The sequence below is a fragment of the Notothenia coriiceps genome, unplaced genomic scaffold, assembly GCF_000735185.1.
Source record: "Notothenia coriiceps isolate Sejong01 unplaced genomic scaffold, NC01 NC01_scaffold00001460, whole genome shotgun sequence".
Lineage (NCBI taxonomy): Eukaryota > Metazoa > Chordata > Actinopteri > Perciformes > Nototheniidae > Notothenia > Notothenia coriiceps.
In genome coordinates this window covers 146964-162168 of record NW_011334161.1, presented here as the reverse complement: position 1 = coordinate 162168, position 15205 = coordinate 146964, and the positions used below count along the sequence as shown (strand labels likewise).

General features: G+C 40.6%; 2 long non-coding RNA genes across 2 annotated transcripts in view; one reads left to right on the top strand and one right to left on the bottom strand.

Moving 5' to 3' along the window:
* Window positions 1-15205, top strand: part of LOC104961161 (uncharacterized) — a 24363-nt gene that overhangs the window by 4740 nt on the left and 4418 nt on the right. The gene's annotated exons all lie outside the window — the stretch shown is intronic.
* The window catches only part of LOC104961174 (uncharacterized), a 34453-nt gene continuing 26881 nt past the window's right edge, over window positions 7634-15205 (bottom strand). Inside the window, exons 2-3 of the long non-coding RNA XR_800069.1 lie at window positions 10165-10353; window positions 7634-8993 (exon numbers count right to left, since the gene is read on the bottom strand). This is a non-coding gene — a long non-coding RNA (uncharacterized lncRNA). The remainder of the gene's footprint in view (window positions 8994-10164; window positions 10354-15205) is intronic.

Sequence of the window (15205 nt, the reverse complement as noted above, 5' to 3'; positions counted from 1 at the left end):
AACACTATTGCATTATTAAATGTGTTACTTTTCATAAATGGACTCCACTATAAGTCTGTCCCTGTCAGGACTTGGTCATAAGCCCTATACTCGTACTAGTATAGAGGGGACCTCTTTCAAGAAATATATTATACAACATATTAACACTTCTCTTTTTAATATTTATGCATTTGTAATTGTTTACTTGACAAATATGGACATCGCAATTTTGCCATTGGTTACAGATGTACACTAATTAAATGGTCATCCAAACCTGCAATTACTGATTTTTGGCCACTTGGGACAGTTAAGATGAGTCTGGTGAATTACTACGCTGTATATTATCAAATGTTAAGTTGGTATTGCAATCAATTATTCACACTCCAGACAGGGACAAGGAACAATTGTAGAATTAATTTTGATGGGAGTTGAAGATTCAGCAAAAAATAACTGTGCCATGTATGAACTGGTTTAAACACAGAATTTTTTTATGTATAACAATTTGGTATATCATTTGGTTTACTTTTAATAAAATTATGGTTTATAGCCACTTTAAGTGTTTTTTCTATTTCTTTGCTTTATTACTAGTGCTATCGCAGTATGAGTAAAATATTGGCCTGAATCTAAACAACAGCATTCTTCACTGACATGACTGTTGATAGTGAGTTAGCGTGTGTATTTTGGGTTATTATAAACTTATGAACTTCCTCGCAGCGATTCAAGTTTTGTGAACTAACATTTTGTACTACATGCTAATTTACATCAATTGGAAATGTCATCAAAGAGCAGTGGATTTCTTAGCAGTCTCATTATTTCGCCACCAGTGTTCAACAGGTCATTCAGGAGAAATCCATGTCCTACAGAGAGTACTGACTGGCAGAGAGTAATTGCTCTTAAAGCAATCATATCAATCCGTCTTAAGATACATAAAGAACTGTTTCACACAAGCAAGGCTTGACATACCTAGCCTTTCTCAGGGTTGTCGGAAGTAGAGGCAGACAACGAAGGAGAAAGAAAAGAGGTTAATTTAGAACATATTCATCACAGAATTATTGCAATCCCATAAAAGTCCCCTTTATCCCCAGGTGAAATTATCACATTTTAAAGCACATACAGCGTGGAGTCTGTGTGAGGGTATATGAAGGGAAGTGGAATATTATTCACTTACATGCAATACCATTTTTCTTTTTAAAGTTTTGCAGGAGCAATCTATTTTTCTTCTAAAGTGTATTCTAATGCACGAACACATTCTGAAAACCAAAAATGTGATTACTATTTATGCAAGCAGAGATATCCAATTACAATGAAATCTCTTTGGCAAACATTACCTCTTCCAGGATTTCACCTCTGCCAGCAGAAAGGCTTCCTGGAATAATTGTGTTTGTGATCTATTTGTCTAGAAATGAGATATATTTAGGTTATGTAGTCCTAATTCAATCGTATATCAAAACCAAATAAATGTTTGGTGGCCAATTAGCAACAGTGCAGCTCAGATACTTACATTATACTATCCTTATAGTTATGTGATTGTTTGTTGTTAAGGTTAACCCAGAAGGAAAACAACAGCAATTTGTTTTAATCATTGAACATGCTTATTTGCATATCAAAAGAGGGGAGGTGTTGCCAGGGTATCCATTCCCTTAGCCTCATCCCAATACCCGCTCCTTCGACTTCCTCCTTTTCCCTCGCTCGCGTCCCTTCCTTGCAACTCTTAGCCCGCCTCCGTTAAGATACGAGCAAGGGACACGAGAGAGTTGACGCGAAACGGAGGACAGAGGGAGTCCTCAGGTATTAATTGGGATGTCCTCGTTTCACTCAAAACGTCACTCTCTTAAACGACGTCTGTTAATGAATGACATGTGGCACAGTGTTTTCCCCTCTCATCGGGCCTTAACTGAAATAACCCTTTAGGACCGGCCCATTTTCTGGTTATAAATATTTATTTAAATGAATGAATCTTTCTCTTGTTAGTCAAGGAAATTCAATCTATGATGCCTGGTCCTGCTTTTGTGTTCCGTTTTGGTGTAAAATGTAGCCTACATTTAAATAAAACTGTAATTATAGTAATGTGAAAGCCTTTAAGAATATGAATTGCACATAATTCCCACGGAGCTGTGAGCCACTTATTACATTTATGTGGTACACTTTTTCCACTCATCTTCCACGTTTGTTCTGTTTTCCTCTGTTGAAATCGACCAGCTGTGAAGGTGGGGGCGGGGCTTTTATACGCGAGTAGTGAAAACACTTCCGCGTAGTCTGCTCGCATGTATCCTTTCTTTCGTCTCCTCCCGCACCCCTCCTCGACTCCTCCGTGTGCATTTCAGCTATTGGGACGTCCTTCAAAATGGCGTGTCTTGATCGATTTCCGGGTCAAGTTCCGGAGGAGGGGAAGAGAGGAGTCGAGGAGGGGTATTGGGATGAGGCTCTTGTCTTCTCCTCTCTTCAGGTTTCATTGTGCCACAGGGAAGCAACAAGTAATTCTCCTGTCCCACACAGGGGGGGCTGTTTCACAATACTCTGGCTGGCATCCCTGGATTCACTAATCGTTAATTTACCTCATCACTGCCATGGTTCGTTTGCTCTTTTGTTGAGCCAGGATTTGCCCTGAAGTCCCTTTGGCGCTTCTAAAAATATCCATAAATCCATAAAAATGTCTGTTTGTGTTTCTTTTTCATAACAAATCATTTGTGGAAAGGGGTTGTCACAGGCTGTGGACTACATTCTAGTTTTCATATAGTATGTGTTCTGGTTATCTGTCTCCTCCTCCTCTGCATACTTCTTCACAAAGTCCTTGGCTTCACCCTCCCTAATGTGTCAGCTGTGCTCTAAGGACACAGAGCGATGCAGACAGGACAAGAAGAGGCAGCTTGTGCCCTGTGAACTTGCCTGTTGATGTTCTCAGCCGCCCTATCACTGAGTGATCTATTAATCACCCCTTCCTGTCTCCCCTGCCCTTTTTGCTTTGCCTCTGCAGCTCGGGTGTGTGACAACTCGATGCTGCGCTGTCAGAACGGTGGCACTTGCCACCATCATCAGCGGTGCCATTGTTCCCCCAGCTTCACCGGCGTCCTGTGTGAGAGAGCTCGTTGCCAGGGCCCCGGGGAGTGTGACGACCAACTGTCTGGACAGGACTCCTTCCATCATCCCCCCATCATCCGCCAGGTCGCGCTTACCCTCGTAGTGCTCCCGCTATTGATTGTTTCCCTTTGCTGAGAGACCTGAACGGCCTCTCATCCTCAACCAAAACCCTAAAACCACATGTTGAGATTGAACTTTCAACCTTAAGGACATACAGGACAATGTGCTCAGCATACAATATAAGCAACTTTTTTTGTACATCCAAGGCCACAGTGATGGGTGACAGTGTTACTGGTGCAACAGCTTGTGCACTGATCTGTTATACTGAATGCTAAATGGATATGTGAAGGGATAGGTGGAGTCACTGCCGTCTGATAGTGTCACAGAGGAAGCGGCTGGAGCCTTCGCTTTTTGATTATGTCATTGGCTGGTACTTTATTTAAGGCAGACTGAAGACTGGGACAGAGCTGCCCACACTCTGAGAGCAAACTGTACAAAACTAGACACATGATTTCTAAGTATCATCTGAAGTTATTAAAAAATAATAATGTGGACGGGGACATCTTAAAACATCTTGCCTCACAGCCTCCTTCCCGACTTGCTATCTCCTTTCCTCACTGTTCCCCTCCTTTCCTTCACCTTCTCCCCCCTGTGCTTCAGTGACTGGTGAATTTACTTTGCTGAAGGGTGTCTGTTGTTTTGCCAAATGCTGCACATGTCTTATTATCGAGCCCCTTGACAAATCTAGAACTTTTTCCTTTTCTTTTTCAGAGGCTTTGTAGTCATGCTTGAGCTCACCTGTAAAAGGGGAAAAAAAGTTGTAACATACTGTAACTGTATTTAATTTTTGTATAAAACAGATATTTTCATGACTACGCAAAACAAAAATATGTATTACTTGTTTTCTATTGCTGCCAACATGTCCTAGATGTGGACTATGAGTGTGCAAAGAGTTTGGTTGTATTATTTCTTTGCTTGTGTGGCACATGGGTTCTCTTCATTTGAGAACTGCTGTCAAAACTATGTTTACATAAACACTTACACAATACACTTCCACCAAAGGGAAAAAGAAAAAACATGTCTTTGTCTTGTTGTTGAACAGTAATCATTTTTATTAGTTATGAACATGACATTTGAGACAAGATGTGTAGAGTGAAACAGTGTATTGTTTGTAGATAGGTTCAAGCCAATGACAAAAAGTGAATGTCATTTTAAAGGATTTTTGAATGCCAATCGTGGACCTATTCACTGAAGAAACAGTTGATGGTAGCAATATATCAGTCAACAAATGAATTCCTAGATCTTTGACTACACTTGTGTTATTCTAATGTGTTGTAACCGTCCTTGTTGTGCTCATGAAACATGGGAAAATCTGAAGAATCTCAAGCCAAAATCCCGTCTGCTTTATGTAAATGTAACAAGACTTCAAGAAAAAAAAAAAGGGGGATTGCACGGCTTTCGCAGAGGTTGTCCAGCTCAAATCTGTAATCAAATCTAATCCTTGAATCAAATGGAAAGAGGGGAAGGCTTTCTGAGCTGGTATGGTTGAAAGCCTGCATCCTGCTGCGGGAGCCTCGAGAAGCGACACGTTCAGGAAATGAGCTTTAAGTCATGGAGGGTCAATGAATAGGAATGAAGTTGCATCCCACTGGGTGACATACTGAGCACTGAGACCAATTTCATTTGGAGAGATTAATTTTCTTACCGAGGGTGTCATGAAACACTTAATTGTGTTAGAGACTACTGTAAGTGCCTCTCATTAAATGACACTGTCGATGAAAGAGAAGAGAATGCATTTTTTGACAGAGACTCTTGCCTTGGAAAGCAACTTCCTGAAACTAAAATTAGGTACTTGAAACAGAATGTCGTATGTGAATGAAATAGAGAGCAATGAATGCTACTTATTTAGCACATGTTTGGGGGGATGAAGGAAAAGTTCATTTTCAGCATAAATATGCTAGACAAAAAGCAGGACAACCAAGTGATTGCCATTGACCTAAATAAATCAGAAACATACTTGAAGAATTTTGCATTTGATTAATTCCGAAAACAGATATTGTTCAATCATAGGTTAGCAACCATTATTAGCTACAACAAGCCAACATGTTGAAGTGTTGAGCATTGGGTTGAGTTTAAAACAATTGTCTATAATTACCTTTTTAAGCCTCAGAACTCAAATTACAAGGGCAACATTTTGAGAAATGCATTAAACACTGCTTTTATCTGCTCTAACATAAACTACGAGCATTAGCATGAACAGCTCACTCGCGAACTAACCTAGAATTGCTCTCAGGCCAAAAAGGGATACAAGGGATATAAATGTTGAACAATAATACAACCACTATGTGGAAGCCAGTCCTAAATGTTAACGGAGTAGTCTTCAAGATCACACATCCATCATCCTGTTGTTGATATTATTTGATCAAGTTTGAACTCAATCTAGCCAACTGTGTTAGTTCCGATGTTTACCAAATGTGGTTAGTCATTATTCTAAAAGCCTATTCTCTTGTAGTGAAATATACTGCTTAAAAATATGAAAGTAAAGCATCCAACCTGTGTCTTGCTTGTCAAATTATGTAAGCTAAACGCCAGGACAAAGTAGAACTACATTGCAACACAAGCTAAATACTATTTCATTATTTTTCATGTATTCCACATCGATCATGAACTGGTGAAGATGCGGACTTTTTGGAAGCCAGTAAGATCATATCCCCTTTATAGGGTTTCTTTAGAAAAAAGTTAGTTTAAATAGCTAGCTAGCTACAGGGGATAGATCAACAGCAAGTGTTGTAATTTCGGCTGTTAAAAAAAAGATACTTGATAAAAGTGGGAAAGCCTGCTTATAAATGAACAATTACCAACTGCTACAATGGTCAATTTGTGTTGGTTGTCAATGTAAACTGCATAAGTGCCACGCCAAAAGAGATAGCTTGTTAAGTTTAATGACGATTACAAAGAGGGACGAGCGCTCGGCCAAAGGTCAATTTGCACTTTCAAGCTCGTGGATGTGACTATAAATTGAAAAATAACTATACCCCAAATACAGTAACAGCATCACATCAATCCAGCATTATAATTATATCGCCTTCTGTGATTTAATAGTATTATTCAAGGTTTCTGTCTCTAAACTGGCTCTGCAGAATGTGAAGTGGCACTCTTGAGGCTTTGTGGTGACCGGCGTTGGAGGAAACTAAGCTGTAGAGCAGTGTGTTTAAGAGTGTGTGTGTGTGAAAGACAATTACCTTTATGGCATGTTAGTGCAATAAAATTGGTGTTTTATGACACTTGCTCCTGGCTTTGGGCTGTATTTAGCCATTAGCACAAAAAGTTTTAAGGTTAAATCCAAGTCTCTAGCACTTTAATGCAAATGATGGCAGAAAAGGTTGATGAACAACTGGACTGAGACCATTATTGTGCCTTGAGAGCAAGTGCAACCCACTGCCAATACCAACATTCACAGCCACAGAGGGAGAACGAGCGCTATAACTCTCTACCCGGCCAGCTAACTGCTGGAGTATTGGTGTGGGGATATTTAAAGCAACTCTCTTGTCTTCCACACCAGATTTAGAGACAGAAAAAGTTGTGGAAACTCCAACTTGTGTATATGCAAGCATATCTTTTCTAATAGCTGAACAAAACGTTCATATTTAACCTACATTTGGCAGCAGGGGTCAGAATTCAGTGCACAAAGACCTAAGCTTTTAGTTTGCTCCTTTGTTCTCTAATGCTCTGTGTCACAGTGACGCCTTGTCCTTCCTCCTTTCACTTCTAAGACTCTGGAGGGGTATAAGAAGGACATTTCTAGACACGAGCAGTCCTTGTATTCTGCCACTGTCAGCACTGGTGGCTCCAGGAGAAAGTTACCTAACATAAGACAAGGGGTATTCAGTATCTAGGAAAGAAGAGGGTCAGCAGCATGTCTGGAGCACTCATCTTGTTACGATTTCAAAGGTCCATTGTCAGATCATCAATGGCAGTCTTTGAAATGCCCGGCAGTAGAACTCAAAACACAAATTGGTGCTGCTCAGGCAAGGAAAGCCTAACTTTTCTAACAGCAAACAATTTAAATGATGCTATGCAAGCATTTTTGGAAAGCATTCAAATATTTGTAATGCTCGTGCAACGTGAGATATACATCTCTATATAAAGCAGAGGTTGCAGGGCCTTATGCTGTTCACAAGTAAAGTATTGTGTTTCTAACAACTAAACGTCTTTGACCGCCGTGCAAGGTTTGATGTGGCTCGATATGAAGAATAGCAGTTTCCACAAAGACATTCTCTTCCTTTATGCGGCAGCACTACTTACTTAATTTATTAATTTTCTTGTGAGTTAGTTTGTTTCTTCGGAAACTTTTGTTGCAAAATAATTCCTCCATTTGAAAAGAAAAATACATCTATTCATGCAAAATGAAGGCAATAACCAAATAAAAATGAAGACAATGGAAGGTTCAATAAAAGCGGATAGATCAATATGCCTCAGATGCTTCCTCTCCATCTCTGGATTCAATCAAACATTAACACTGTCAATACTATTGATCATTAGCACAAATATGATGCAAAAAGAAATTGCCCAGATATACATTGTCTCTGCATACGACTGAATTTATTGATCATAGCAATTCCATTCAAATTAATTGGTTTAGCTGCAATTGTTGTCCCTTAACTTGATGATGTGACCAAGCCTCCCAATGAGTTGCAGCCTTACTCAGTTGTACACATCAGCAAAATCAGTTTCACAGGTATACTTCCAAGCAAAAAGATTCACAGGGGAAATCAGTGCAGGGTAGAAATCCACTTATTGTTAAAATGTATGTATCATGCTCTATTTCCAAAAATGTTATTAAGAAATAAATTGAAAAAGGGCAATAATTATGCTTTTGTGCAGAGTACAGGTTCAACATCACATGTGAATGCCTGAAACACACACATGTGAAACAGACAAACAAACATAGGACCTTCAACCTATCCTAATCAATGTTCAGCTCCAACGGTTGAAATTGTATTGACTCCGTGTATGTAGCAACACATCAGGAATGGCAGTTACGGAGGAGTGGGAGCAGCATAACATCTGCGACTTTATCAAACTCCTATTCACTTCGCTGACACCGCAAGGACAGCTGGTGGGTGGTTCACTGGCTCGGCGCACAGAGCCACAATACACTAGAATCAATACACAGAACAAAGAGAAAGTTAAGCTGCCTCTACTGGAACATAATGGAAATACTTTCTCCCTACTGCCCTTTCAGAGTTCATGGAACAGACTTAACAGGAAGCAATGCCTCCTTTCTGCCTCCATCCATTAGCCCAAGAAAGATGTGAAAAAGAACAACATTCTCATCATAAAAAGGTACAAGTCACGTATTTGATTTGAAACCATCATTGTATCACTGAGCTCTTATGCCAGAAACTTTGTGTAGGTTGTAATTGCAGTTGAACCATTGCAACAAAAAATTGAATTAAAATCAGTATCTGAAATGCAGCTTTAAGCAGGACTATTTAGAAGCACCGTGCTCAAGCTATAAAACAAAATCTGCTTTCTTGTCACGACCACAAACCAATCTGATGTCCCCTCATTTTAATACAATCCAGGGCAGCAATCGGCTCTTCGGCTACAGATGGTAATCCTATTCAGTGTCACACACGATCACAGCTCTTGTCTATTTTTTCTCAATGCCAAATCCAGCACTACTGGCCTTCAGTGCCACACCTAAATTGCAAATCAGCCACGGCTGGGATTGGCACTGCAAGCCCCCGATACCCTGTTGAAGAAATTATTTATGTATCACACCGACGCCGTCCATAAATAAAAGATACCATTCACAGTCTGCTCCGGAGTTCCTGGAGCTTGAAAGAAACCGGTTTATCCTTCTTTTCTCACGTGCTGAGAAAGACTTGGGGTTTGTGTTGGTCCCTGGGTTGCATCTTATACACCTCTGCCTGGGAAAACAAAAATAATATGCATTACCAGTATAATAATAAAAGACTAATCACCTGTTTCAAAGAACATTGCAAACAAAAACCCATACTCGGCCTATTTTAACTATTAGTATTTTTGCAGTATCATTCCTAGAGGAACCAGACAGGTTAAGTTTGCCTGACAGGATTGCACTCCGAAGCTTTGGCTCTTGTTCAGTACATTTGTAACAGTCAGGGACACAAATACACTAAGTTAAAGCTAGAATAAAACAAATGACTTGATTAAAGATGCAAAAATACAAAAGCTGTAATGCTGTGCATCAAGAAGAGCTATAGGCATTATTTAGTAAAGGGCAACACACACCGACACACATCAATCTACCTGCACCTATTGTTATCTATGTATGCAAGCCTGCACAATGCTAGCATCCTGACCTGTGGGGCTGCAGGATGACACGAGTGAGCTGACTACCATAACACACACAACAAATGCAACAGAGGAAGTTGTCAAGGTACAGCTGACAGAATGCGCTCATTAGTGGAGGAAATGGGATACAATTGTTGCTTCTATGTAGTAGAAATGCATTAAAGCTACGAAATAGGACAATGATGTGTACCCTGTTGTTGACTTGGTTATCCCACAATCATCTGACAGAGAGAGGTCAGGATATCTCCTTTGTGCAGACCAACACACATATATGGGTTTGGGTATTTTAATGCATGTGAGTATGCTGCACTTTACAGGAGACTTAGAGACTATTTCCTCCGTGAAAAAGGATAACCTCCATATTAGAGTGGCAGGCAGCAGAAATGAAAATGTAAAAAAGGTTGTGTCCAATTATTGTTGCAAGTCAGTTTTGTTCCCAATGATGTCACTCTCGAGCCACAATTACACACAGCAGATCCACTGGTCCACATGTTGTATGATATTAGAGCTAGATGCGTGGCTGGGATGAGCAAAATAATGTGATAAAGATTGTTCCGGTGTAAAACTCAGCTTAAAAAAATACTTTCTGTCCCAAGACCGAGAGAACAATTATGTTCCTCCAATTAAAACTCTTCAAAAGATTCCCAAACCGTCAGTGCGTCACGACGGGAATAGCTCTGCGATTAAAGTGAAAGTATATAGTAAATGTGATTGTCACAGCTTGTAACGCACCCACCTATACATTTTTTTTATCTTTAATCCCACCTTCTGCGCACTGTGTGCTATAGCTGCACCAAGAGTCCGGTAACGAAATTACCAAAGGTGTGTTTGGCACGTTCCTGACACATTTGGCAAGGTGCACCTGACTGCGATGTAGCTGCGCTACTGGGTTTTTGAAAATAGAGCCTGTCGGTCCTCTTATTGCCCGCAGAGAAGCATCCAACCATGGACCTGCTGGGGAGATAAAAAAACAAGCTGTGAGCAGAGAACTGACAGCTGCTGGTTCTGACACTCTGAGAGGCGGACATCTGAAAGGTGACACATTAATAATAACATGTGCAATAAGACACAACACAGTTCTATTAGTCGGACACACCTCTCTTTATAGAATGTTAGTGCTTGAAAATTGCTATAAAAATTCTGGAATCTTTTTTTTTTTTTCAAACTAAATGTTTCAACATTTGTTGAAAATCAGAGTTTCTGCTGGTATTGGTTAATTGAAGCTAAGTGTTGTCTTGTGGTTTGGAAGAAAAAGAGGGACAAGTGGTGCTGGTGGTAGAAAACCCCTAAACAAAGAGATACTGGTACAAAAAAAAGCGGCTAGAGAAAAAAAAGACACAGAAAGACAGTCGGAGACACTGAAAGGGACAGCGAGGAGGTAGTTTGAGGCAGACAACTGGCACACAAAAACAAAGAGATTCAAGTTACAGTGGGGAGAAATACATGTAAAGGAGGGGGAACGAAAGCCGCCATGAAACAATGGTTCCCTGATGGAAAGAGGCAGCACAAACCTGGAGGAAAGGGACTGGAGAAAAAAAGGGGGAGACAGAGGTGGGAGAGAGAAGAAGCAGGAGGGGGGAGAGACAGACAGGCCCTGCCAAAAAGCCCCCCATGCTGAGCAGCACCACCTCGTTAAACCTGTCCTCAGGAGTCACAGGCAGATGCTCTGCTTTTTCTATGATAATGGCCGAGCTGCTAAGCAGCTAGCGCCGTCACGCTCCTTTGAACCACTATTGACCTCAGAGCAGTCGCTTTCAAGCCAGCGCTGGTTCCAATCACCCCACTCAGAAGGGGCTTGTTGCGCCATACGTTTAATGCAGGCATATAGTATGTATATAACTTGTTATCAAGTGTTGTAAAATAATTTCCTCATGAGACGATGTTAGGCTTGTGCGCTCAGCTGCGCTGCATGTGGGCATCAGATAGAGTAGCTAAAGATTCATGATCACCAATTATGTCTTAAAACCTTTGAAAACATGCTCTCCAGACTGTGCAAATTGGCATTAAAGATATGAAAGTGTTACCCATTAATGCACATGTATTCACCATTTTACATTAAGGAGACCCACCGCTGTCAAGCATCAAAGCACAGTCAGCACATGGAGCGATGAGTCAAGATGAAGTTACCAGGGTAAGGGAGAGATAGAGAGGGAAAGAGGGAGATAGACGGAGGAAAAGAGAGCAGAGTTCTCTGAGGATTAGCTCATTTAGTCCGCTTTGATCTGTGAGATCTTAATTGCTGGGTAGCACTGATGGAGTCCTCACAGCGACTTAGCAACACTTTCCAGACAAGGAGAGAGGAGGGTGGTCTTGTCCTTACCTTCCCTTCCTTATTCCTTCTTTCTCTGGACGAACTCATCTTAATCTCAGAACATTATAATTTAATAAAATGGAGATGAATGATTAGAAAGTATAAGCGTCTATAACCTCTCTTGAAGCTCCGGGAAGTTTAGTTGTAAATCGAATCAAATCAAGCTTTATTTATATAGCAAATTTTTGGTCGAGCCAAAGTGCTGTACATATATTAATTACCTTACAGTAAGGACACTATACAGCAAATACAACAGCACAGTTTGTGCAGAATATCAGTATGACAATACGACACCCTCTGTCCTTAAATGTGATTGATAAATCCGGACAAATAACTTTACGCTGAGAAGTAACGGGAAACTTCTCGGATTTAGTTTGAGATTTCGCTATTTTATGCCCGAATAATGAAAAAGTCGTTTTAATACGCGACAACCCTATATACCGGGAGTGTGAATTAACAAGTAGAGCCCGAGATAAGTAAAACGGGCAATGCTTACAGGTTAACGAGGTCGTTTAACTGTCAAAACGCTAGTGAACGTGGAAAAGAATTTGAGAAGGACATCGGTACGTCGTATAAAATGCATATGGTTTAGACTTTAACCCAAGGACCGTGTAAAAGTAAATAATGTAACGAAAAACTGCAACAAACGAAAATTAAGTAGATAATTGCAACGGATGAAAAGTACATAAATTGATATATTCCTTGTATAATGTTACGGTGAATTATGTCCTTACGGCTATGTGGGCCACAGAGGTCATAGTCGCATAGATCATACATTGTGAAGGGACCGAGTCCCGGAATGAAAAGGGAGTGAACGAGACGGTAGGAGAGATTACCTGGTTTGAGTCGCGTCCTCCTCCCGAGACGACCGTGATTGGTCATTGGGAGGACAGTGTTTCTCCGTCTTTCTTACCGAGGGCGATTCATAGAAGGAGAAGGAATTAGACGGGACAAGGTACCAGATGGTTCTCTACTTTCCGCCATGCTGTCTCTTCAACCTGCCCGTCGGCTTCTCTCTTATTTACCACGAATGTTCGCAACGTACCCCTCCTGATTTCACGTCGCCTCCTTTATTTACAACAACGATTCCCATACACACTTAGACTCTCCCCTCTGTTACTTCCGTCAATGTGTGTCCCTCTCCCTCGCTTCGGTACGTAGTAGAAGTAGACCAGACTTACTAAAGAAATTGGGGACAGAAACGGTCAGTCTGGGAGTCCCTAGAGATATACCCCCAATTTGTCCCTAAATCGTTCTCGACTCGACGGGAGTTTATGCGCACTCAAAGAGTGAAGGAGGATTTCCGAGCCGGAGAGGGTTTATGAAATAGACATTCTAAATATAAGTTGACGACTGAACTGGTAGTGGGTGAATGGTTTAGTATTTTGGTATCACAAAGACATAAGTCTGTTCACGTGAGATTCGGGGTGTCAATGGGCCAAGCCAACGGCTTGCTCGGCAGTAAACGTCCTTTGTTCAGAGATTCCTTGAAATTATAATTATTTGATCTTATAAAATAATAGGTTATTACCCTTTTTGAGTAAAATGACCTAGAAAAAGTAAAAAAGATTTTTTCTGTGGTTACGATAGTGACTGAGAGACTTATCGGGGGCCTACGCTTTTTAAACGATGAATAATGACGTGACTTTAGTGAGGATCGAGGGAATAATGATATAGGATCGACGTGTAGGTTGTGTGCAAATACTAGCATTTCTGTGTCTTAGAATTGCCACGGTGGAGTTGTGACCTTCTAGTTTGAGCGCTGCAATAGCTTGGTTTTTACATGTAGTTTTGTACACCGCGCGTCCATCGAATTTTGCGACTTGTACCGAATGGACAAAACCAGACCCAGTTTTGAACCACAAGTTACCGTACAATTTTGCTCGACACTCAATTCAAGGTCATCCAATTATAAAAGTTTATAGTCTCGCCGGTAAGGATGCGTAGACCCATCTTTCTAACTTACCCGGCCCCAATTCCTGCGGTGGAAAAAAAAAAATTGTAACTCACATACACACCCTGCCTAAAGGGACGCTACAGATAATCGAAATTCCAGTCCTTTCTCTACAGGTGTCCAGTTTAGCTCGCTTCCCCGGTCTCTATTTCCTTTTAGGTGGGTTTACCCGGTCCTTCCCTCCAAACAAACGTGTAGACAGATTTTTCCAGTTTATAGTGACAAAAACGTAGTTAGACTATGTCCATGAATAATATACAACACAAACCTAAGGATTTCGGAAAATCAGTATGATGGGTATTAGGTTCCAATTAAAAGTAATATTTCATGTTGTATAAAAATGTCAAAAATGGTACAAGTTAGACTTAAAGAAATTTTATTTTTTGTAGTTGACTATAAACTAAGACTGAAAAGAATGTAGGTTGAGTGTCCAAATAGTAATGAAACCTCTTTTTCTAATATTAAATTGGGAAAACTCTTCCCTCTATACCAGTAAACCAAGACCCTTACAAAAAGCTCGGACTTTTTGGACTTTTTGTCCCGAACCCGAAAAAAACTGGACAGAACGTTCTGTTTTCTCCTTGCATCCTTTTTTTACATAGGTCAGAAACAACGTTTTATTGTCCTCGACAACATCGACCTGTGAATGCTAAATTACCGGTAATTTCGGTAATAGATGAACTACTTTCCCATGAATTAATTCACGAGGAATTATATCGTAATAACATGGCTATTTTTTTTTTATATATAACCATTCGCTAAATACCTTTACCCTAGGGATGTTCGCGTTACAGAATAACAATTTCCTCGCACCACCGTCTTACATATTTGGATGGGTAATGGATGAGTATAGGGATAAAATCAAATCAGGGTTGATTCATGTGTTGACAATTCAGACCATAAAAAAGAAATTACCAAACGATAACCAACGTAGACAGGTGCAATTAGGTCCCAGTTTATATAAGTGTAGCGATGTACCTTAGACTTACGGTTGTAGTAGTGAAGTTTTACATAAAAACCGGCTAAAGTAAAGGTCAATACTAATTTATGACGGTTCGACCTTAGTTATTCGCTCTACTAACTTATGACGTACGATTTTAGGTAATAAAAGTCGTACGAGTTTAATCGTACAAGGTTAAGTACTCGTGACGACATGGCCTCAGCTTCGACTATGGAGAACGACACACGGGACCTAGGAAGATAGGACTCAAGACCTAATTCAGTACCTGAAGCCCAGCGACCCGGACAGAAACGCCAGGACGAACCCAGAGCAGTATGACGAAGGGACTACCGAGGGTGTCCTAACAACTGGAGGAGCACCTAAGCCCTAAGTAGAACGAATAATATCTGTGTACGTAAAGGTTTTACAGGCAGATGAATGCGACATTTTGCAAATAGAAAAACCGAAATGTGTGCCGTAGATAACGTGCAGACAGGCAGGAACCCTCTCCCTAGGGAGGAGCAACAGAGGGGACTCCAACAGAAGGGTACAAGGGGAAATTCCTGACAACCCATAAAAGTGACTTCAAAAAGGAACATGC